Below are 25,669 nucleotides of genomic sequence, written 5' to 3'. Positions count from 1 at the left end.
GCTGAGTGTGTGCAGTGCCTGGTGTCCCTCAGCATGTCCCTGCTCCATAGTGCCTCTTCCTGTGATAGAGGTGTCTGGGAATATTGAGAGGGAAGAGGAGGTCTGAGTGGGCCCCGGAGGGGTGGAAATCCCGACGCTGTGCACTGCTTGCCTGGATGCCTCTCAGCTGGGTCCCATCCCACCCCTCAGGGCACAGGAGATGAGGGGACAGAGACACGAGAGAGTCACAGGTTTGGGGAGTACCCTGAGACCCAAAGATGAGAGAAAGAAACTCCCTGGAGGATATGGTGCCATCCTGGTCTTCCCAGGGTCAGTCTTGGGTGAGTGGGCACAGAGGCTGTGATGTCATGGGAGGGGTGGGGGGAATGGGGAAGCAGTTGGGAACATCTCAGGGGCTTCTTGGCCTACCAAGGTGCTGTCCTTGGAGCTGTCCGAGGTGCTGGCCTCAGATCCCATCGGCACTGGCTAGCCACACCTGCCCCCCTCGGCTGGTTGTCTGTCAGTCTTGTCACCTGTAGAGGTCATGCCCAAGCCTACAGCACTGACCCCTGCTACAAGTTCTAGAACTTTCAGACATACCTAATGCTAAGATGAATTGTTATCTCAGACCTTAGAGCTAACAATAACCTAGTCCCTAATCACAGCCTGCATCTCAGAGATCACCTTAACCAGAACTCTAACCAGAATCTGGGCTTGAATCTAATACCAATCTGAAGTCCAGCTCTAACTCTCATCCCTTCCATAACACTAATCTTAAACTCTACATTTCTAACCTCAAACCTCATATTGGTTCGAACTTCAACCCTCCTCTTAACCTCAGACGGAACCTGGGCCCCAAGGACTTGGGGTTGGGTAAAGGATTGGCTCCACCTACCTCCTTATGCACATGGTTGAGCATCGATGGCAGACACTGCCCCGCTTTCAAGGAACTTGACTGTGTATCTCTACCACCCTCACCCTCACACAGAGGAGCCCAGGCATTAACAAATTCATGTCAGTATCAACATTGACAATATTTTCCCAAAAGGGACAGTCTTTGGAGATGTCAGCATCATTTTCCAAAGGCAAAGGATAGAGGGGGGCCATGGAGCGCTTTGGATTCTGCTCACTGTTCACCACCTACCCTGTGTCTCTGACTTCTGCCTCCAGGTTTCTGATCCACTGTGCATGCTGGCGTATGTGGGGAAGGAGGGGAGGGGCCTTCTCCTGGAGGAGCCTTTCATAGAGGCCCAGCCCACTTGCTTTTATGGAATATGGTCCATACAGTTTGCATATAAATGCTGAGCAGTACTGGGTAGCACACAAAGTATCAGGCACTGAGTATCTGCCATTGCCAGGCCCTTACAGACGTCCACAGCGCTCGCTGAACGGGGCTGAGAGAGTTGAAGGTCCAGAGAGGCTGGGTGGCTTGCTTAGGTCACAAAGAGAGAGGGTGGAAGAGCCGAGAATCAGCACAAGTCTGCTGGCAGCCACGGCCTAGAAGCTGGGGAGGGCAAGAGAAGAGAGCTTCCTAAAGGAGGGGGTTTGGGGACTGGCTGCAGGTGGTGGGGGGATGGGGATTTGTCAGCTGATGGGTGAGTGTTGGGAGAAGTGAGCTGGGGGTTGAGGTGAGAGTTAAGGAAGAGAGGTTGGCTGAGGCTGAGATGTGTGGATGGGATGGGCATGGCCCCGTGGACTGTCTGAGGCCAGGCCCTGGGAAGATCTCAGAGGGAGAAGAGAACTTGCAAAGGGGAACCAAGTCCTTCTCTCCCTTGGTGACCCCTTCTGAGGGACCTGCTCTCCTGGGATGAGATGAAGAAAGGAGATGGGGAGAATGGCAGCCAGAAGACATGTGACATTCCCTGGGGTCCGCCATGAGGGCCACATATCTCTGTCTACTGACCCTCCACTCCTCCCAGTGCCCCCTTCTTCTTTCCTTGCAGCCACCATCCTGGTCCAGGCCATACCTGGCCCCTGGCCAAAGCTTCCATTGCCTCCCTCCATCCTGTGGGTTCTCTGCCCACAGCCAGAGGGACCTTGAGACCCTCAGAAAGACCCTCCTGCCCAAGAAGCTGGGCTGTTTGCTCTTTTCTGCCAACTCCACCCAGCTCTTCTCCTTGGCCTCCTGGGTCACTTGTAGCTGGGTGAACATATGACTTGTCCAAGTTGGGACACTCCTGAAACGAAAGGGAGTGCCACGAGCAGTTATGCAGGGGCAGCAGGCACAATGCCAGGGTGCCCGCATGGGCTCCTTCCTCCTCCCCAGCTGACCCCCGGGGCTTCCCAACACCACCCTCAGCTCCCTGAGATCCTGCCAACTGCTAGGCTCAGGCCCTCCTGCAGTGTTCCGGGCCTGGAGGGCTGGCCTCCGTGACAGGAAAGGGCACTGGGAGTCCCAGGAGCTGAGCCCGGCCCCAGCTCCCCGCTCACCGCCCTGAGACCTTGGGCAGGGTGCCTCTCCCCTGAGCTGTCTCCCCTGTAGAATGGGGATAATCGCTCTCGCTCTGCTCATCTCCCAACGTGATGGAGAAGATGACAGCACTTGTCAAATGAATGCACTGCATACACGAGGCTCACTGGAGCTATTGTCCCCATTTCCGGCCCAAATTTTGGCCCCAATTATTTATGTTATAGTTTAATTCCCCTCTTCCACGGAGTCTCTCTCCCTGCAGTGTGCAGCTCTCATCCTCTGCGGCCTCCAGGGTCCTCGGGCTGAGCCTGCAGCGGCGGTGGTGTCTCTCGTCCCTGCCAGCCTCAGCACAGCCTGGGCCACCCAGGACAGCTCCACCAAGTTGCCTTGATGTTGACCGAACCCGGCTTTAGTGCAACGGTTCGCACACTTAGGCATGCATCAGAGGTACCTGGTGGGCTTGTTAAACCCCAAGTTGCTGAGCCCCACACCCAGTTTCTGAGTCAATAAATCTGGGGCAGGGCTGAGAATTTGCATTTCTAACAGTTTCTCAGGTGATGCTGATGCTGCTGGTCCAGGGACCACACTTTGGGAACAACTGTTGTTCTCAGCAAAAACCTTGCTGGCCCTTCCTGGGGGTCTCAGTCTGAGGGGGTTGAAGGGGAGATGGCCTCATTGGGAAGGGGTGTTTGTGGAGGGTCCCGGGGGTGGCAGCAGCTCAGACACCCAGGAAGTGAGCTCCTCTTGCCTGGAGGAGAATGTCAGCATTGAATGTCCTCAGTCAGAGCTGCGACATCCAAGTGTAATCTGCGTAGAGCAATTAGAGGGAGAGAGCCGAGGGCGAGTGGGAGCGGGGAAGGAGGCTGCATATTTCATGCTGTTCCTGGCTTTGAAGGTCCTGGGAAGGCACGTGGCAGTTGGTGACAGCTTCATCGTAATGAGGGATGGGGAGATGCACCCTGCTTGGGGCGGGGTGCAGAGCTCACCAGGGGGGTGGAGGGACAAGAGGGGTGGGGGGGCCGTGGGTGGGTGCGGACTGGAGATGGGGAGGAGAGCCTGTGATGGGGCCTCTCTACATGCATCCCCCTCTCCCTAGCACATAGGGCGGTGGCGAGATTCCTGGAGGATTTTCAGATGCAGCTTCTAAGGACCTGTCTCTCTCCCCAGGGGCATATCTGGAACATTCCTCCCCCTCCAAAGAGGTATCTCAACCCCGGCAGTATAGCCTCTGGCAGAGCAAAGGCCTGGTGTTCCTGAAACTGTCCCCAGCTGGGCTCTGGTGGTACCAGGAGCCTCTGAATTGCGAGAGAACCAGGGCCCATTACTATTCTGCTTCAGTCTCGCACCCTGTTTGCCCCTCCTGTTCCATCCCCCCGTCCCCACCTCCCATCAGAGGAGGCCAAGGCCGTTTCTAAAGGGCCTGCCATTGAGGGCTTGAGAGGAATTTCTGAACATTATTAAAAAGCCCCCTCCTGTCTCTTAGTTTTGGCCACATGGGCCCCCCTCAGCACAGCCCTGATGTAGGAATTTGCCCTTTGAGATCCAGGGTGAGGGGGTGTAGAGGAGGTAGGGTCTCTGCTCAGGGACAAGGTTGGCTTGGGGACACTTTCTGGGACCAGAGTGTGTGCACAGGCTCAGTGCCTCCTGTTCACAGCCTCAAAGGGCGCTCAGCACCCTGAGTTGGCTGCATTGACACACAGGCCTCTTCCCGGCTCAGCAGGGCCAGTGCCAGCCTCTGAGCAGTCACGGAACCATTTAGGATCAGCGGCCATGGTTCCCTTTCTCACAGACCCAGAGGACTTTCACCCAGGTCCTCAGTCAGAGGTCAGAGCCTGGGTGGCAGGTGGGACACCTGGACAGGAGTAACGCAGCCTTTGCTCTTTGCTGCACCTCTCAGCTGCCCAGCCTCCCCCCCTCCCCCCCGCCCCCAGGGCTGCATTTGTCCTCAGGGGACTTTGCAACCACAGGGTGGGCCGGGCCCTCGGAGTGGGCAGGGAGGCTGGCAGTGCAGCTGGCTTCGGTCAGACAGACTTGGCTCCCAGTCTTGCCTTACTGCCTAGATGCTGAGGGTGTGACCTTTGGTTTGCTCATTTTGAAAATGGGGACACCGATATCAGTTTTGTGGGGGTTGTCAGGAGATGACCCATGGAAAGCACGGGGCGCAGCGCCTGGCACCGGCACGTGCGGGCCTGGAGAGGGACACAGCCAAAGCTGCTGAGGGTCCTCCCGCCCGCTTCCCCCGCTCCCAGGGCCTCCTCCCTCCAGCCCAGACCAGGTGGAACCAAGGACCAGCCTCAAGCCCCTCCCTCAGAGCCGCTGGAGTGAGCATTCAATCCTGATTAGCTCCACCGGGCTCCCTCGTAACCTTTTCATTAGGAAATTATGTTTAATAGAAATTGTTCTGACACCTCTCAGCAGCGTTTCCCTGCAATTCATTACCACCTCGGGGGAGGGGGCCGGCGGCTGAGCGGCTGGGCCCCAGCTCCATGGGGGAGGAGGCCCTCCCCGCCCCTTCCCTGGTCCAGCTTTTGCTGTGCGGGCGGTAGGGACACAGGACAGAGGTGTTTCTGCTTGGCGTCCCCACGGAGAGGCTGGCCAGCTGTTGGAGCACATCTGGATGGGGCCAGCCACCCTCTGTACCCTCCGTGGGGTCTGGTTGGGAAGTACCCAGCTGTAGCCAGTGATGCTCACATTGATGGCTCTCCCGAGTCTTGTTTAGTCCTTGCACTGTCCCCAAAAGGTAGAGAGGTGTGCAGGGCCCCCAGTTTCTGCCTCGAAGGAAGAATTGAGGTGCTCAGTGCTCTGGCGTCTCTCTGTCTGCAGACTCGCAGCGCCCTTTCCTGCTCCCGTCCTCCCAGAAGCTCCCTGGATGAATCTCATCCAGTTCTGCTCAAGCTGCAACCTCCCCCCCTTCTGCACGCAGCCCCAGGGAGGTGAGTATCTGTTTCCCACCTGAGCCAGGGAATGTGGTTTGCATTCTCTTGACTGGCTGGGCCTGGGGAAGGCAGACCGTGGATGGCATCCTTTGTCTTACTGGTCCAGGCCCTTGGGATTTGGTTCTGAGGACCAAGGCTTTGCAGAATCTCCTGTGTCTCCCCTGGCTCTAGACAGTTCTTTTCCCAGCACACATCCTTGGTGGTGAGGGTGGGGACAACGAGTGCTGAGGGAAAGGCATGCCACCTTCTCTCCCTGTTCTACTGCCTTCCAGATCGGACAACAACCTGGAAAATTCTTCTCTGTGTCCCTCCTGTCTTGGTCCCAGGCTTCGGCTTTCCCCACCTCTGGTGCCTTGGGTGTTTTTGCTCTGTGAAATGAACCGGGTCCCTTATCCTGTTCTCTGCTGAAGAAAAGAGGGTGTGGGAAGCGTGGCAGAGGAAACAGTTCCTACTTCACAGCCTTCGGGGGCTGACGGCAGCTCTGATGCCCTCGCGTGCTTTTCTGACCCGGCAACCGGGGAGACCCTCTCGCCATTTCACCACCCAGTATCTGAAATTAGCAGCAGCCTAATCTCTCTCCGCCATATCACTCAATGGTGTAATTGTGCAGAAAGAAACGTATTAAAATGCAAAACACTCAGTTGTACTTCTTTATGTTAAATCCCTTCTTCGCTCTATCTCCCTTTTAATTTTACAAGGTTTTTTCTCTCTCCCCCTTTCATAAGAGGGAGAGCTGGGCACGCAGGGAATCATTTCAACTCCCCTATAAATCTCCAAAATGAATACTTAAATTCGAGGAAAAAAATACATTCTTACACCTTTAATTTCCCTGCTATGAAGTGTAATGAAAAAGCCTGATTATTTTTAATTCTTCCCTTTAATAATTCAACGGCGGAGTGATTTAAGACTAGGATTCATAATTACCTTTCCGCTTTCTTGGCAAATGGAGTTTTAATAGAAATGAGAGCTCTGGCGACTAAAATGGGTTTCAACAGGTCGCTGGGGGTCGGGGGTGGGGGGTGCCAGGCCCAACACCAGCCGGTGGAAGAATGTTTCTAGGGCCCCTCAGGGTGGAGGGTCTGGACTGGACCCTTGGGCCCAAGTGGATAGGCCTTGTGCTCACCGGGGAGTACCTGCCAAAACAGTGTGGGTGTTGCTGACCCATTTATCTGGAAGGCAGAAACGGGTGAAAAATGACCATCAGGAAAGTGGTCTTGATTAGCAATAACACGCTAATAACTACGATGTTAAGGATAACACTACCATTATTTGAGCAAATACTGTGTGCCAGTCACATTGCTCAGTGCTTTAAAAACATTCTCTCTTCTAATCTTCACAATATTCTATTCTCCATGTGGGGAAACTGAGGCTCAGAGAGGAAATAACAAGCCAAAGTCAAGGAAAATGGCAGAGCTGGGGTTTGACCTCAATTCCGTCCGACTCTAAAGCCACCACTGCCCTCTCTGACTAACTGCCCATGCGCTGCCAGAATCTCTTCCCCAAATGTGGAACCCGCCCGCAGCGAGCCCACAGACGTACCCAGACATGGTGGTGGAGTGGCGTCGGAGAGAGACCTGTGGAAAGGGCACCGGGCCACACAGGAGGCAGAGCCCTGAGCCCTTCTACCAGCTCCACTGCCTGTTAGCTTGGAGACACTGGGAAAGTCACTTCTCTGCGCCTCAGTTTCCTCCTCTATAAAATGGGGACAATATAAACTGGCTTATCTAATTCAACGGACTGTAATGAGATTTGAATGAGAAAATCTGCATGGAAAAGCTTTGTAAATCCTAAATTTCTCTACAAGGGTAAAGTGCAATTGCATTTATTTGATAACAGAATACTACTTAAAACTGATCCATTCTGTTCTACTCCCGCAGCCGTTTTCCCTGCTGCCTGCTTCCTACCAAAATCTAACTCAGACCTTATCTCCTCCTCCAGGAAGCCTTCTGGATTGACCTCTCTCAGGGCCCATTGTTCCATGACCCTCCACCTTCCTCTTTCTCTATATTTCACATGCGGTTGTTTGAGTCCCTAAGCTCCCTGAGAGAGCACGGGGTGTGTGTGTGCACACCCTCTAGACTGTCAAATCCCAAGCCAGGGCTTTTCTTATTCCCTTTGTTTTGTAAGCTCAGAACTCTGTCTCTGTAACACATCAATATGGTGGATTCGCTGCCTGAATAGAGACATGGATGGTGACAACCCACAGATAATCCCAAGCCATGAAATATTGGTATTGGAGTGCTGAGGCATGGAGTGAGACGGCCGTGCAGACGTGCACGCACACACGCACGCACACACGCACGCACACCACCCCTGCCATCACGCGTGCGCCTGCTCACCTGAGCCGGCCTACATTGTGCTTATCCAGTGGGGAAAATTGCACCCAGCGCTTATTTTACTGCTTATCAAGTGCTTTCCCATACATTAAAGAATATGATTCTCTCAATAGCCTCCTGCAGAGAGAGGCAGGGCGGGGAGCGGGGCTGGATCATTGTCTTCTTTCAGAGCAGGAGAGATTAGGTGGCTTGCCCAAGATCCCTCCATGGAGCGGGAGAGCCCGGCCCCTCAGACTCCTAAGGCACAGCTCTCTGCTAGACAGCAGGGGGCTGCCTGCGTGCAGAGAGAGAGTTCTGGAATATGTACAGGGGAGAAGCCTGGCCGAGTGGGGCGGTGGCTGCCCAGGGGGCTCAGGACCCCAGAGTCCTGAGCTTGGGGGACAAAGCCCTTCCTGGGTCCCGAGTTCTGGCCCAGCCTTCCTGCACACATCCCTGTGAGCTGCTCTGGGCACCGCCTTACTGAAGGCCCAGCAGCTGAGCCTCCCGGCTCTGGAGTCCCCCCTCTCTGTGTCCGGCTTGTGGTAGTCCTGCCCCTAGGGGACTCCGTAGGGAAGGAGGGCCTGGAGTTGGAGGAAGGACTTGTGAGGACCTCTGCCCAGGCCTGGGTGGGTTCCCGCCTCCCCTCCTACCATTAATGCTCCCCGGAATGAGGAGGCCGCAGAGGGGCCCTCACAGACACTTGAGGCCTGATTGGGAATAAGTGTCTGATAATGACTCCCATCAAATGTCAAGCGCTGTGCTGCGCTCCTGGGGCTGATTGCTCCCCCCGGGGGGGGGGGGGGGGTAGTCTGGCCTTGGATGCTTCTCCACTGCGGATCCCACTCCGGGGCTTTGTCTCCAAGGTGAGCTCTGCCCGGGCTTTGCCTGGGCTATGGACGCCTCAACTCTCTTTGCAGCTCTCCCTGCGAACAGCGAGGGGCCCTTTACCCCTCCCGGATGCTGCCCAGGGGTGGGTGCTGCAGGTGTCGTGGTGGGTGGAAAGGGTGGGGCTGAAGCCAGAACTGACTTCCCCAGGCCAGGGCTGGGTCAGGGCCCTGAGGCTGGGGAGAGACCTAGAAGCTCAGTCAGGCTCTTTGCAGAAAAGGGTCCTGCTCCTTCCAGGCTCTGGGTGAACACAGCCCACAGCCTCTCCATGGCTATGGCTTGGGGTCTCGTGTACTACTGTTAGCTGGTACTTGGTGACAAGCCACCCCAAAACTCAGTGACTTAAAACAATAAGATTTATGATTGCTCGTGAATCTATGGGTTCGCTAGTTGGTTCTCCCAGCCTAGGCTAGGATCACTCGTGCAACTGTGGTTGGCTGGGGGTTCAGGAGGTACCTGTGTTGATCTAGGATGGGTTCTTGTATTTGGGAGTCTGCTGGCCACAGGCAGGTTTAGAGAGGCCTCAGCTGAGACCTCTGCTGTGCTTGGTCTCGATCCTCCAGCCGGCTGCCCCTGCCCCCAGGACTGTTCACATGGCACTGTAGGGTTCTAAAGCGTGGTGGCTCACGCCTGTAATCCTAGCACTTTGGGTGGCCAAGGCAGGAAAACTGCTTGAGGTCAGGAGTTCAAGACAAGCCTAGGCAACATAGCAAGACCCTGTCTCTACCAAAAAAGAAAAATAAATAATAAAAAATAGTAGCTGGGCGTGGTGGTGTGCACCTATAGTCCTAACTGAGGCAGGAGGATTGCTTGGGCCAAGAGTTTGAGGCTGCAGTGAGCTATGATCATGCCACTGTATTCCTGCCTGGGCAACAGAGCAAGACCCTGTCTCTAAGAACATTTAAAATAAAAAATAAATAAATAAAAAGTAAAGGAGGATGGAAGGCCACAAGGCCTCTTGAGGCTGAGGCTTGGAACTGGCTTGCCATCACTTCTGTTGAATTCTATTGGTCAAAGCGAGTCACAAGACAGCTCAGGTCAGCAGGAGGGGAGATAAACTCCACTTCTTGTTGGGAGGAGCTGCAAAGCTACATTGCAAAGGGGCATGGACATAGGGAGGGGAGAATTTGGGGATATGTTTGTGGTCATTCTATTATATTTAGGCTCCAAAGCCTCTGTCTCCCCGCCTCCAAGGTCTGAGTGGGAGGACTTGACTTTGATGGCCAGGGAAGGTTTGGCAGGGTTTGACCACACGATCTCCTAGGCTTCTTCCAGTTCTGACATTTTGGGATGAGCGTATGTTGTTCTGCCAGCGGGTATATCGCCTTACCTTCCGACTGTGTGACCTTGGACTGTTCCTCTTTCAGCCTCAGTTTCCCCATCAATGAAATGAAGTAGTTAGATTAAATTTGATGACTAGAGTAGATGGCTAATTGCTAGAAGCCTACTCTGTGCTGGGTATAGGCATTATACCAGATATCGGGCTAGAGGGCCTTCCAGGCTGCCACAGGAGGACTGCAGAGTCCACGTGAGGGGGTAGGATGGAGCAGCTGGTTCCAGCCTGAGTTCATGTCCCTCTCTACCACTTTGCACAAGGCAGTTCTCCAATCTGAGCTTGTTTCTGCTTTGGCACAATTGGGCTGTGAAACCATATAAGTATAATTGTGAGAAGGCATGTGCTAACTGTAAAGTGTGGTGCACAAGTCAGTTGCTAGAGTCACTAGCTCCCTCCCGGACGATAGCTCTACTGCCTAGAACTGCTCTCTAGTCCTGGGGACTCATGGATTTTATTCACTTTTGGTATTGATGGTATCTGATGTTGGTGTGACACCATTGAATAAGTACTCCTCCAGCTGAGGAAGCACCGAGGAGTTTGCTGAGTCAGACTCGAGGTGGAGGAGGTTGTGGAAACGGGGTCATTGTCCTCAGGTAGAGGAGACTCAGGGGACTGAGTCTCACTCTTGGAGTGTTTGAACATACCCAGATTCAACTAACATCCCTGATCACCTGCCATGTCCCGGGCAGATGTTATCACCTTTGACTTAATCCTCACCACGACTTTGTGGCAAGGTATTCTGTTCCTACCGTGCAAGTCAGGATGCTGTGGCCTGTGGCTGGGAGAAGTAGAGTGAAGTACGCATGTCGGCACAGTTAGTGATTGTGTATTTAGAATCTGTCTTGTGCCAGTGGATTTGAAAAGAATCATGGCTAATAGGCCTGAGCTGGGGCTTGAACAGAGCTCTTTGGCTTCCAGCACTGTTGCTCTTCCCGCGGCGTCTCGCTGGGCACTGCTGAGCGCCATGCCCACTGGAAATAGAACAAGCCGGAATGGCCTTTAAAGGTCGTGGGTAGGATTCAGATGAACCAAGAACTTCCTGACTACAGTGAGTCATAGTGATATTACAATGATAGTCAACGTTACCGAGGACTTACAAGGTGCCAGACACCATGCAAACAGCCTCAGAAGAACCCGTGAGGTCGGCACTGTTGAGGCAACCTGCCCAAGGTCACACAGAGTGGGAAGGGGAGCTCGGCTTGGAATCCAGGCGCTCTGACTCCATCTGAGAATTAGCGCTCTTAATTAAGGTCGTGGGCCAGGCACTTTCCGACTTGATCCTGCCCAGGCCCCTCTGCTGATGCGAGACTGTGTGCTGCCAGGGGAAGGAGACGTGCATTGTCTTGTCCATGCCCAGGGAGGTGCAGCTTTGTGTGAGTTTTCCCAGAGCAGAGCAGTGTACCGAGAAAAGGTGCATGCGGAGAGAGCGTCTGGGCCAGGCTTTCTTTTTCAGGGAGTGATGCACCGCTCAGATACCCAAGGCCATTAGCTTCTTTGATGGGGGCCGCTCTCTGCTTGGTTGTTTATCATGCCCAAGGGCGTGAAATTGATTCCAGAAAGCTTGTCCATTTCCTCTGGTGGAGTGGGGGTAGAGTGGGGGTATGTAGGCAGGGCTGGCCAGGATGAGGGACACCTTTGGGATGGCAACATAACCCACATGGGCATATCTTTCCAGGGGCCTTAGGAACATCATCTCCAAGTCCGAGGATGGAGACCTTGTCCAGGGCTGCCTGGGGGCAGGGAGGGGTGGAGTGGGCAGGAAGGCTGACATGGGACAGGCTGGTCAGAAGGAGGAAATGCAAGGCTATTTGTCAGGGATGATTAGGAAACTGGGCAGGGCCAGGGGGCGCTCCTGTGGTATTTAGGGGCCATTCTGATGGGGACTGCAGTGCCTGAAGCCCATGGAAGTGAACCTAGTGGCCGATTCTGGAGAAGGTAAGGACAAAGTACAGGCCATTCTCTATGTATGTTGCCCAGTCCAGAGTGAGGTATAGGTGGCTTTTAGATGTAAAACAATGAAGACAGTGGCAATGATCACATCAGTAACAACATTTATGGAGCATCTATTCTACTCCAGGTTCTAAGCTCGACCTGAAGATGTAACAATGAAAAAGATGTGGTCCCAGCTCTCAAAGAGCTCAGAGTTTGTGTGTGTGTGTGTGTGTGTGTGTGTGTGTGTAGGGACGGATGGAGACTCACACAGAGGTTTGTGCTTTGTTCAGGCTGCCATAATTGAGGCATGAGCAAAGTGCCTGGGCTTGAGGACATTCAGGCAAGGGCCACTCAGGCGAGGTCTTCAGAATGAACACTCCTCACCAAAGGTGACGCATGCTTCTGCATCAGTCAGCGGTATGGTCTGAATGTGTCCCCTCAAAATTCTTATGTTTAAAATCCTAACTCCCTCAGTGATGATATTTGGAGGTGGTGCCTTTGAGGGGTGATTAGATGATGGGGGTGGAGCTCTCATGATTGGGATTAGTGTCCTTAGAAAAGAGGCCCAAGAGACTCTTCACCCCATCTGCAATGTGAGCACACAGCTAGAAGGTGGTGTCTATGGACTTGAAGTGGGCTGTCACCAGACACTGAATCTGCTGGTGCCCTGATCTTGGACTTCCCAGCCTTCAGGACTGTGAGAAATACATTTCTATTGTTTGTAAGCCACCAGTGTTATAGCAGCCCAAATGGTCTGAGACAGGCAGGGTTTGTAGCCACAGGCAATAGAAAAGGACTGGCTAAGTAGAAAAGGAATTTACTGGAAGAATGCTGGGTGTCTCGGATAATCATAGGGAGGGCTGGAGAGCTAGACTCAAGGCCACGCTTCCAGGCATGGTGACCACTGCACACAGAATCACATGGATGCAGAAACTGTGGCAGCTGCTGCTGTCTCACCGGTTACTCCCCACTGATGGCACTTCTGGGCCAGGAACTTAATCTTGCTATCACTGCTACCCCAAAAGCTGGACACGTTCATGACCACTGTTGCCAGCATGGTGGATTCTGGGCATCGCCTCTTGACTCAAATTCTTCCATTCTAGAGAGAAGTCTCTGATGAGTGAATCTGATTGGTGGAGTCTGAGTCACATGTCTGTGCTCCAGCTGCAAAGGAGCCTGGGAAATCCAGTTTCTGCTCTCTACCTTGGGAAGGTGTGACTCCCAATGCTGGAAACTCCTAAGCATAGCAACGACATTTGCAGCCAAACCAACTAACGACAAACATGATAAAGTCCACTGCAAGCATGGTAAGTCCACAGAACAGGAACTGCATTTTTGTTTTTTGTCAGTGAACCTCCTGTACCTGGCTAGGCCTGGCACAAAGTAGACAGTCTATACATACTTGTGGAATAAATGGATAAATGGCAGAGAAGGTGGGGCTTGGGCAAGCAGTCCTTTTATTTACAGATATCCAGGAGAGGTTTGAGGCACCTGGACAGATCTTTGAGCTTTATTTGGACCAATCTTGCCAACCAGTCTGTGATCTGGGCCATCAGTCTGATTCTCTACCCACTCCCCCTCCCTTTTTGGGGGACAGGGTCTCACTCTGTCTCCCGGGCTAGAGTGCTGTGGTGTCATCAAAGCTCACAGCAACCTCAAACTCCTGGGCTCAAGCGATCCTCCCGCCTCAGCCTCCTGAGTAGCTGGGACTACAGGTGTGAACCATGACGCCTGGCTAATTTTTCCATTTTTCGTAGAGATGGGGTCTTGCTCTTGCTCTTGTTCAGGCTGATCTCTCAGTCCTGGCCTCAAGTGATCCTCCCGCTTCAGCCTCCCAGAGTGCTAGGATTACAGGTGTGAGCCACCGCACCGGGCCTGATTCTCTTACTCTTCAGGGGATAAGCAATGGTCTGGCTCTTAGAATTAGGCAGAAAGGAATTGACCCAGTTCAAGTGGGGAGGGTTGAAATGAACATGGCTAACAATTAAAACATGTACTGATTTCAACGATCTTTACACACTTACTCAACTGTGACTACAGTTGGACACTGTTTACCCAGAGTTCAGTCCCAAGTTCCTCTCCTCTTACAGACCCTATTTTTGTTCTGATGCTGCTCCTCAGGGAGGAGCTGGCCCCGTCACAAGGTCCTGAACGACCTGGTTGGTCTAAACTAATCTCTCCTTGCCAGCAATTGATCAACAATGGGCCAATGAGATGAAGCAGGGTTGTTTTGGGGGTGCAGGAAGACTTCTTTACTCTTTTGGAAAAATTTCTAAGAGTTGCTCCCCTCTGGGCTTCTCTGAACATTGTTGTGGGTGAGTCTAAGGCCCTTAACTGCCCCAGCTGTCTCATGGACTAGTCTTGGGATAACATATACACGCAAAAGAATCACGAGGAAATAGGGCCAGGCTTCCAGACCACACCAGCCCCGAATTCTGCCCTACTGGTTTCCAGAGCTCCATATGATGGGAGTCACTTTCAGTTGTTGGATATTCTGGCTTTTGTCCCTGAAAACCCCTGCACAGCTACATGGATCACTGATTGGTCATGTGTTTGGTGGCCCCAACCCCAAGGCAAGGCTGGCATCTGGGTGGTGCTGAAGGGGCTAATAAAGAATGGCCCCTTGCCCCACTCTCAGATGCCCTCCCATGGGCACAGGTGACGATGTCTGAGATGCATCAAGGAGGGGCTTTCCTTTCAAGGTGGCCCTGTGTCTAGAGGACCCTGTTTAGGATAGAAATGCCCCAAGAATAGATGACCCACAGTCAGTTAGCGTCTCAGAGCATGAAGGAGTTTATCAGGGAGGTTTGAAGTCACCACTAGGCATGACTTGGGACTTAGATGGAAAGGGACCTTGAGCAAAAGAGGAGAGAGGCCGCATCCCCCTGCCACAGGAATTTCATTGTCACTCCCCAGCAGACAAACACGGAAGAGTTTCTTCCCGTACACATGCTCTGGCCTGGCCACAGTTCTCCCAGGGTGGGGTGGGGGGAGTGGGAGGGGGTGGAACAGCCTCTGGTGGGCAATTGGCGTGTCCTGCGATCTCAACTGAGCCAGTGGTTTTCAGGGGCATTTCTGCCTCCAAGTCACCACCCCTTAGGGGCATGGACGGTTCTACATTATTTAAAGAGAAAGGAGGGTCCTGTGCTCCAGGTCTCCAAATGGCTCCACATTTCCCTTGGAGGGGAGTTGGGTGAAACATAAATAAGACAATTTATTCAGAGAAACCATCTCCCCTATTTACATTTAAATTGAATAATTTAAAACACCTTTACCCATTTCCATAAATTATCCCCCGTTGGACAGGCAGCCCCACAGCGCGGAGGGGGTTCCATCCCCAGGAAAGGCCTAATTACATTCCCTGCTACAAGGCTGGGGTGGGAGGGGGAGCGCAGGGAGGTGGGCGGGCTGGGAGGAGGGTGCTGCCTGAGGAGGCAGACGCCTATCTTAGAATTGGCAGGCAGAGGAAGGGAGGTAAGAAGAAGGTGAGATCCCTTTAAGAGCTTTAAAACCGAGGGGTGAAGGGGAAAAAAATCTCCCTCTTCACAGAAGCAAAGTCATTGGGACCAATCTCCTGTCTCCCAGCCAGGGACACCATCCAAAGTTTGATCCTGGGTCATCTAACCTATTTTTACAACTTTGCAAACGTTGCAGCCTCGACCTCTGGTGCCAAGGGAGGAAGAGGAAGGGAAAGAAGGAACAGGGTTTCCTCGGTGGTTAGTCACAGGTGTTTCCCAAGCACCTGCCATTTGCCAGGCTCTGTGCCGACTGCCAGGGAGACCGGGGTAGCTGGACCCAGCCCTGCCCTCCAGGGCAGGAAAGGGACTTCCGTGTAGGCTGTGTGCTCGCAGCAGAAGTAGGAGAGCAGAAAGACCCACAGGCGGTCAGAGGAGAGAGAGAGGAACTGTCCTACAGGAGTATCTGGGCTTCACAGAGGAGGTGGCTCTTGACGTGCCCCTTGGGGGATGGGTAGACTTGGGCAGGTGCTGAGGCAGGAAGAAGGCATCGCCGAGAAGGGGCCAGAGTGGGCAAAGGTGCATAGGTGAGAAGGCCCCTGGTCTGCGGGCCGAGGAGACCAGAGCAGACGGGAGAGGTTGGGGGTGGGGGCGTGTCAGGCTCTGTCCCTCAGGAGGACTTGGAGGCGGCACAGGAGGCAGAGCTGTTGTGCAGGCTTGGTGGCATTGCCGTGGCGCCATTTTCTTTAACAACACACAGAGAGCTTGCGTGGATGGAGCTTGGGCATTTGGATCCTGTTACTGACTCCTTTTAGGCTCCCTAGGAGGAAGAGCCCTCCTATTAGCCTAGGGCCTCAGTTTCCCCACCAAGGGCCCGGTGAGGCTGGAGGCTCTTCCCAGGCCTTGCTGATGCAGAGGGGACCTGATTCCTGGCAACTGCCTGCACGGTCTTGCAGGCTCTGGTGTCCTCGTGCCTCCAGGATCTCCTGGGCTGTCACCCAGCCTCTTTCGAGTCACTCAGACATGAGAGCCACAGACCTTCGCCATCCCCCCAAGGCCTCCTCCCTCCGCCCTTCCCAGACATGGAGTCTCACCAGCTTCTCTCCTCTCAGCGCACAGATCAGAGCCCCAGATGGCTCCACCTCCTCCCCAGCTGAAGGAGAAATGGCTGTGACCTGTGTGCTGGTTTGTCTTAGAGACGAGAACAGCCAAGGGTGGCCTGGAAGAGAGACCGGTCACAGGCGTTTAAATGCTTATGACAATCCGACATGGCAGGCATGACTAGCTCTGCCTAAGAGACGAGGAAACTGAGGCTCTGAGCTCGGGGGAACCAGGGCTCCACTTTGTTCTATCTGCCTTCGGAAGCCCCTGCTGCTGCCGGTGGGCCGAGCCGCGCGCCCACGAGGATGCTGACAGCAGTCGCTGGCGAGCGGAGTAGCGCCGGGGGCCATGTGAGCAGATGGGGCATAAACCTCTCTGGGAAAACAGATTAAAGTGGCCGTGGTGGTGCTTAAAAGCTGTGCAGTCCCCTTGCATTTTAATGGAATCATGTCGCTGTGTTCCTCTGCCATCTCCAAGGCCCTCCTGGGGGAGGAGGGAGGCAGCCACACCCAGCATTGGAAAACGCCTGCGGCTCAGGCACACCTGGCGCCTCTCCTGCCTTTTCAGAACCAAGGCTCCTAAAATAAGCCCCTCTATTCTAAGAAAGAGATTCTCCAGCAGTGGCCTCTGAGCTATTTTTTAGCGTCTTCCCAGCACTGACTGTCTTCTCCTGTCAAGTCAGTAGCTTTGTCCTCTCCTACAGGTTCAGATCCCAAATCTACCATTTACCAGCTGTGTGACTTTGGGAAAGTCACTTGCCCTCCCTGAACCTGAGTCTCTTTAGGATCATAATGCTCACTTCAGAAAGCTGCCGTGAGAACTGGGTGAAATTGTATAGTGAGCCACACGGCATGGCGTTGGGCGCACACAGTGGTGGCTCAGTAAATGTCAGCTTCTGTTGTGATGCGTCTGCCACCTCTGAGGACTTAGTGCCACCTGCAAGGACTGCACACAGCAGTCACTAAGGAGGTCATCCCAATGACCCCTAGTCTTTCTCAAAAGTGCCAGGGAACCTCGTCTGGGAGACCTTCCAGAGTCCACTCCCTGCCATGACTGTGGCAGGGCTCAGTGTCCCCTGGGCTCTGAGGTGCTCCGTTTGCAGGTGCTCGCCTGTGACTGGTGGTAGAGCCGGGCCAGGCAGACCTGCTTCGTCTCCGGGCTCCACCAATGTTTTGCTGTGTGACTTTGGGCAATTGACATAAGCCACTGTGCCTTGCTCCGTTTGTGTCTCATTCTCCTCTTCCGTTAAAAGAGGCAAACTAGTACATACCTTGCAATGATCTAGTGAGAATTAAATGAGAGATAACTTGGGTTGAGTACATAGCGTGGCGTGGGGCACACAGAAGTCACTCACCAACTGCACTGTTGTCTTTTTGTGCAGTATGTGTTGGAGTGTAGGCTGACCCTCATCAGGCTGAGTCCTCCCAGGCAGGGATCATCTCTGCTGTGTCCTGGGTGTCCCCAGGCACTAAGCAGAGATAGTCCCCATCTGGAGGGTTCAGGCTAATAGGGAAAACAGCCCCCTCCTTCTGCCCACTTCCCAGGCTTCCAGGCCATCCATCTTGTTAACTTGTAATTGTGCATTAGCTATTGGCAGAGGGCTTGCAAGTGTGGCTGGGACAGCAGTGGAGCTATGTGGGGGTGACTGCCATCCTTCTTCTGAGGCTCCCCATTTGAGTTTAGGGGGTCAGTGATCTACAAAATGGGGATCTCCCATTTCATTCAGCAAAGAGTGATTGAGCATTCAGAGTGTGCAAAGCAATTCCTAAGCTGCATTATGGGTAGTAGTTGGGCACCAGAGATTCCTCAAGATCCCATCCCAGAAGTATCCCCACATGCCATCTTGTTTGTGCCAGCCCAGCCCCAAGCACAGATGGCCAAGTAGCCAGCTCTTGTGGGGCAAAAGGTGGTGTCATGGGAGCAGTGCCCAGGATGTCCTGAACTAGGCTAGTTCACCCCTACCCAATGTCGCTCACCTAGTCCTCAGCTTAGGGCTGCATTTTTTCAGTCCATCGTAGTGAGAGAGCTCTGGTGGGATTGCATTCTAATTAAATATTTAATGGAATGTATTTGCCTGTTAAAATAACTGCCACCACCTTGGGGATGGGTCTCCTTTGTATTCTTACTTGCAGCTTATTCCAAAATTGCAGGACTGAGCCTCGCTGGAAAGCTCCCCCCCGAATACGATGTGGGATCCGAGGTCCAGACAGATTGCCCAGAGGGCAAAGGAGGCTTCCAGGACTCTGATCCTACCCTTCCTGTCCAACTTCCCAAAGCCTACTGTGGCATCCCAAGCAGGAAGCAGGAGACAGGCTCAGACCCATATTTGGGGCTGCTCTGTATCTTGCTTGCTCCCCGAGAGCTGGGAAAAAAGAGTGTGTGCTTTTTCTCTGCGTTAATAAAACCTGAAATGAGTCTTCATTAAGGGCTCCATTAAGAAGCCACTGTTATTCTTGGCACTCATTAGCGTTCTGCTCACCACTAAATTGCCACACTGGCGTTTTCCTGGGGCTTCGCGGAGCCCCCTCCCGATGCTGGAAAGCTGCTCTTAAGATAGAGCTCACTTGCTGGGTTTCAGAGACGGAGGAACTCGTTGCTGGTGGCTCATCTCACCCATTCCCCTGTCTCCACACACGTGCTTGTCTCCTCCGGCTTTGCCGACTGCTAGAGTCTCTCTTACTAGACTGAGGATTTAGTGGACCCTGGGTGGAAGTTCCTCCTCTTGTCTAACTGCTCTCTTTGGCTGCCCTGGGAGTCCATTTGGATCCTTCACTATGACACTGAAGAATGTCTTTCTTTCTAAGAGCACTTGGACTTGGCTTTCTTTCTCTTGCTGTGTTCAGGTCCTAGGTTAATTTGGATAAATGACGCAACCCTGCCTCCTTCCTGTATTAAGTCTCAACCCTGGACGCCGTATTTCCCTAGGGTAAATTTGTCTTGTATAGTAGGTTCACGCCCCGCCCCCACTGGCACCCTTCTCTTTCCCACCAAAGCTCACCCTCACTCCTGTTCTCTCAGGGCCTCAGACAGCTCCCAGGCCTTTATCCAGGACCTGTGGCTACCTGACCCCTTCCCCCCAAAGAATCAACCAACACACATTGAATTCAGACTACGTGCCAAGCACTGTGCTAGGTCTTCTATCTCATTTAGCTGGAATCACAATCCCAACAGGTGGGCTTTTGGCTGTTGTCATTTTCTAGATGAAAAAACAAACAGCCTCAAAGGGGTCCAGGTCCTTGGTCACACAGGGAGTAAAAGGTAAAGCCAGAATCAAACCCAGGTCTCTGGGTTCCGAGAGGAATGCACTGTCTACTTCACCACACCGCCTTTGTCTTCTCAGCCCTTCAGACAACGATCAGAACAGACTCTGAGACCCACTGCTGGCGGCGAGCTGCTGATGTGACCGTGAAAAATTAGACTAAGCTTTTTGCTCATGGGTCAGAATTTTTACATCCAAGTGAGTGTGTCCCCTTCGACGTAGGTCACTTGGAAAGCTTGATACCTATTCCAATCATGTCCCATTGTCAAACACTTTTGGAACCTGCTCCCACTTTGGAAGTCTGTGGCACGTGGTCTTGAGTGTTGGCAAATGTTCATCTTTTGAGGGTGAACTCGCTGTACTTTGGAAAGACCTGCAAAGGCATTTGGATTCAAGTCTGGAGAATAAGGTGATTTTTCTTTGGGTCAAAACCTTTCTCAGTGATGTGTAGTGTAGACGCTATACCACAGTCCTGGATTTTGTGTGGTACGGAAGGTTTGCAAAGGTTTCAGAGCCTGCACGTGTGAAGTAGAGCTTGATTGGCTACTCGGTGAGGAACGGAGTGGGGAAAAGTGGGCACTGATGCTCAGAACCAAATGAGCCCATGAACCTTTCCTCATGTTTTCCAGCCACTTTTTTGGTGCTGGGGAGTTGGAGTTCCCCTGGGAGACATTGTCCGATCAGGTCAGCTGGGGGCATCAGGGTTCATCAATGACCACTTTCCTGCCAAAGGCATTGCCTGGTTTGACTTTACCTGGAGGACAACATACATGGAGATGCTCTCTTTTCTGTCCACGGCAACAGGAGTGTGGCTCAGCCTTTGACAAAACCATTTCCTGTGTTCTTTATAGGAGCATTTCTTTGCCTAAGCTGAGCTCTTCAGCAATCATTATCATTGCTAATCATCTCTTTCAATGGACTGAGTCTTACACCTTCTTCAGTATTGTCATCGGTTCCAGAGAGGGAAGAGGAAGAGGGCTGGACAATTGCTCTGGCCATGCCCTGCTCTTCTCCTTTCTTTCAACCCGAGGAGTCTGTGCGACAACCCATTGTGTTTGACATGACTTCACGTGCACACACTTCTCTGAGCTGCTCAAGCGTCCCCTTGGCAGATCCCCAGGACTGCGGTTGTGTTTGCCGTTGATTTTCAGGCTTCAGAAATACTCAGTTTTTGAGGCACCAACACAGGACACACTGGGTCCCCATCAGGCCAGCTGAGGCTGAGTGCGATGTGTGTAGAAGTGTGTGATGGGCCGACATGGAGGGTGATAGGCTCTGGGTGATAGGTGTCCCTCTCTCTGCCTCTGCTTTTGGTGGCGGAGACCAAGTCTGGTGAAAGTTATAGTCGTATTAAGTACATACAATTTAGCAAGGACCCCTGGAGTTAGGGCCCTTGCATCTGTTATTTAAGACAAGCTCAATGCAAACTTTGGGAAATTATCCCACCTCTATGAGCTTCAGTTTTGTCATCCGTAGAGTGGGAATAACACCTGTCTTGGGTTGTTGTGAAGACCAAATGGGATGGTTCATACAAATGCTTGACTCATAACTGGTGCATAACAGGCATTCAAAAATGGAATTCCAGTATATATTATAATTGCCAACTTCTTAGTGACTCCCGTTGGCTGTGGGCTGGAGCTGTTTTGGGTCAGGTGAACTAACTAATCTCAGAGGGAGGGGAGAGGAGAGGAGCTGGGGTGGGAGCTGTCCATGGTTCTGTGTCCATCGGCCAAGAAGCATTTGGTCCAGTAAACATCGGTGATCACCTGTTTTGTGTCAGACATTCCTCTAGGCGCCAGATTCTTCAGGCAAAAGGAAAGCTCTTTATCTAGATTCTGCGTCTCATTCATACACAGGTGAGAATGCATATGGCATTGGTGAGCATGGGGCCGTCTTGTGCGTGCATGTATGTGGGCACGTTGTTCTAATACTGTGTGTGTCATGCGAGTGTATTATGTGTGTGTGACGGGGGAGAGACGGGGAGGGAGGGAGGGTGGAGTGAGTGGGTGGGAGCTGAACTGAAGGAGGGGTGTTGCTGTGATGCAGCTCACCTGTGTGAACTAGACGATAGGGAGGCCCCAGCTTGGCCACTGGGAGCACAGGGACTCCCAGAAACTCCTGAGAAGACTGAAGGGTGCGCTGGCCCCCTCCCCGTCCCCATCCCAGCCCACCAGAGCAGAGCAAATCTGAGGCCGGAGCTGAGCTGTTCCCCTGCTGGGTACTCTAGACTAATTTTCTGGTACATTATACACTTGGCCTTTTGAACAATCAATGGCCTTAAATGCTGTTTAGTTCCTGCAGCCAAATCTAAGAGAAATAAGACATAATCCATCTGGCTGATACGGCCGGAGCAGGGAGGGAAGGAGGGGAGCCTAGAGCTGCTGGGGACTGGAGGGACATGCCAGCTTTCCCAAGAATGGGCCTTTAAAAAGTATTGATGGCAGCTAATCACAGCCCCGTTTGTCTCAATGTGTCCTGTCCACTCCGGCTGTCACTCCCCCCAGGGGCTGCACTCTAGCAAGGGAAGGCTGGGGCAAGGCTCAGGATTCAGGGTTCAGAGCAAGGACCCCGGCTGTTGGTGTGGACGTCCTCAAAGCCTGGACAGAGGGTCTGGTTGGAGTCTCGGTCTGAAGTTAGATTTCAGGCATAACCCCTGGAAGCCCTGAGATGGCACCAGGAAGGCTGTCCTGCGGGCAGTGACTGGGGTCCCAGAATAGGCTTAGGGCTGGTTGGAGGAACACACACCTGGCTCAGGAGAGGGCAGCATGATCCCTGCGGGCCCTGGTCTGTGCCCAGCCTGACAGCGGGTGAGGTGTGAGCAGGTGCACCCGGGAGGAAGGGGCTTGCCCTGGTTTCCCTGAGGGTGGTTCCACACGGCAAGAGGAGAGCAGACTCTGCCTCCCTCAGAGCCCCTCCTCCCTGCAGGGCTGAGCTTCTTGGGCTGCAGTGATGCCTCTGATGGTCCAGCTGGGAGGATTACACCCCAGACACCCCAGGAATGAGTGGGGCAAGCCAGGTGCCTGACCCAGGGCTCAGTTTCCCCATCTCTTTCTAGAAACAGTCACTGTCTGGAGACAGGCAGGTGGAGGATGCAGACTTCTGCTGGGCTCAGGCCCTGGGTCATTTCCCCTGTGGGAACACTATGAAGGTGGGAGAGATGTGTATGGCGTGAGACCAGTTGTGTCAGCAGCCTGGAGAGGTGTGGGGGCGGCAGGAACACGCATGTTCCCCTAGGGCTACTTGGAAGTGGTTTCCCTGGGCAGGGGAGTGTGTGTGGGGGCATGGGAGGGCAGCTCTCTGGCCCGCACCTGGCTCTGGGGTGCAGGATGTGGCCTAACAGGCTGTCTGCATCCCAAGCACATGCCCAGGTTGCTACTGGCTCCATGCCTGAGGTCACAGGTCACAGGTCACTCAGCCCCTGGGAGGAGTGGGGGTAGGGCAGGGCAGATGAGGCCAACAAAGGGCCCATGCAGGTGCCAGGGCAGAGGAGTCAGAGACAGAGGACAGGGAGTACAGAGAGTGGGTACAGAGGGAGCCCGAAGATGGGCAGCTGGAGGCTCGTGGAGGATGGTGGAAGGGAGGAGAGAAGCAGCCTCCGCGTTTACTTGGGCTGTGGAATCCCCTCCCCCCAGGTTTCCACTGGAAGCCTCCCAGCTACTCACAGCCAGGGCCCGGGGGGTCCCCTCCAAGGCCTGGCCCTGCTTGGCCCTTCTTACCTAGAGAACTGCTCCTGCTTCCTCCATCCAGGACAGCTCAGCCTTCAGCTGCCGCAGCAGTGACAGTACAGCGGTGGCAGCAGCTCTGCGACAAGGGCGGCCCGTGCCCCTCTCCGATGAGTAATTATGCCTACAGCGTGTTCCGCGGAGATGCGAGGCTTGTCTGACAAGCCACACTCTTGTTCCTGCCGCTGAGCAGCCGGGAGCCGGGCGGGGAGGCCAGGGTCTGCAGGGGATGGTACTGCTTGGGGGACCCGTCACGGATAATGAGCTGCCGCTCTCAGGGGGCACTCAGTTGGGCATCCTTGTCCCTCCTCTGGCCAGAGGAAGGAAAGTGGGGGTGAGGGATGGGGGAGCTAGGTCAGAGGTCTCCCCAAAATGGGAGTGTGTAGGGGACCTGGGGGATGTCACACTCTATGGCAATGCCTTGCTTTAACAATTATTATAATAGCAGAGATACCTAATATTTACATAGTGTTCTGTGCTTTTCAGAGCATTTTCACATTTGATTCTCACCATACCCCTCTGATGAAGGGACAGATCTTCATCCCCATTTGAACGATGAAAAAGCCGAGACCTGCGAATATTTAGCAGTTTGGCTAAGGTTGCTGGGCAGAGCTGGATTTCTTGAGCTGCTGATGGGGCTCCTTCCCTAGGTCCAACGTGGGCAATCCCTGTGCTACAGCGGAGCCCGTGTGGCATGCCACAGGCCCTGTGCGTGAGGTCCCAGGGCAAGAGCTGAGAGGAGAGATCTGGAGGGAGACGGGGTCCGGGACCTGCACTGGGGAGCTCCTGGTAGCAGGACAGGCCATTCCCCCAAGGGGGAGTGAGGCAGCCCTGGAGGCACAACCACATCCTGGGAGGAGGCTGCTGCCACTGGTTGCCATCCGAGTGCTGGGTCTGGTGTAAAAGACACTGCACGACAAGCAGCCCTTTCCACACCGTGCACACATGAAGATGGTGCCAGTGAACACCCCACTGGGAGCCCAGAGCATCTGGGAGCCCAGAGGGCTGACAGGCTCATGCTGCATGCAGGCCTGGCTTAATTCGGGAAGGCTTCCAGATGGAGGCGGCTCTGAGTGGAGCCTGGGGGAGGAGGGGGACAAGGAAGGTCCAGGCCCCATCAGATGTGAGACAGAGGGCAGGGGGTGAGTGGTCTGGGATGGTGAGCATGTGAGCCTGGATGCACCTGGGGGTGGGCGAGCGGCCCAGGGCAGCTGGCGGTCAAGATGGAAGGTCAGGCATGAAGGAGCCCCTGAGGGTGGTTACAAGGGAAGAAATACATGATCAAAATGAACTGTGAAATGAAGGTGGAAGGAGGGGCTGGGGACAGGTGAGAGGCACTCTGGGTTGGCAGGATTCCATCTGACTTTGAGCCCAGGTGGGGCTGTGGGACCTGGAACCCTCCGATGGCTGCGGGGCTCTGGGACCTCCAGCACACTGTGCCACCAGGTTGGGCTGGGTTCTGGAACTTGAGGATGGATGGCTCCCACAGCCTATTGCCCCACCCCATGGCGCCTTCTCCCCCCAGCGGGCCCCAGCCTTCCCCCCACAGGACGCCGGTTCAATGCCAGATTCTGCCTCAGGCTCCAGGAACAATCTTGCTGCTCTGGGAAGATGCCCTGCTGCTCCTTCTGCTCTGCTCCGCGGTGATTGATGGCTGTGGGTAGGTGGGTGAGAGCCTTCTCTGCCCCCCGCTGCTCCAGATGGCTGGGGTGGGTGGAGGCAGGCTCCTAGAGTAGCCAAGGAGTGGGCAGGCCGGGAAGGGGGCCCACATGTGCCAAAGCGTGGTTCTAGATGTAGCAGCTGTTTCCAGGGACCAGGAGATGGTTGCAAAGCGCCGTACTGCTATCTTACCACGGCGTCCCTCTACGTGGGAAGACAGTAACACCTGCTGCCACCCTGGAGCGGGGCCCTGAAAGACACATGACGGCTGGGCAGGAAGGGCCCGCTGCTGTCTTCAGGGGAAACCGAGGCTCAGGGCACAAGGGGTGGTTCATCCTCCAGAGTGTGCTCCGTGAGTGCCACCCGCAGCCCTCCCTCAGCCGTCTGGGCCCAATGGTGTGAAGCTGGGGGCTGCTTCTCTCTCTCCGTCTCTCTCTGCCAGGACTTCCCGGGGAACCTTAAAGGGACACATCCTCTTCTCAGGATGGGGGTGAGGGAACCCAGGAGCTGTAGGCACCTGTAAAACCAATTTAAAAATCAGTCTAGCCAACCAGCCCCCAAAGGAGCCAAAGGGAGCTATAGAGTAACTCAAAAGCAGACACTAATGGAGGAGAAAAGAAATGTAGTTACATATTCATCAGCTTTTAAATATTCATGAGGATTGTAAAGCAGATTAATTT

The sequence above is a fragment of the Eulemur rufifrons genome, chromosome 6, assembly GCF_041146395.1.
Source record: "Eulemur rufifrons isolate Redbay chromosome 6, OSU_ERuf_1, whole genome shotgun sequence".
Lineage (NCBI taxonomy): Eukaryota > Metazoa > Chordata > Mammalia > Primates > Lemuridae > Eulemur > Eulemur rufifrons.
This window is presented reverse-complemented; position numbering follows the sequence as displayed.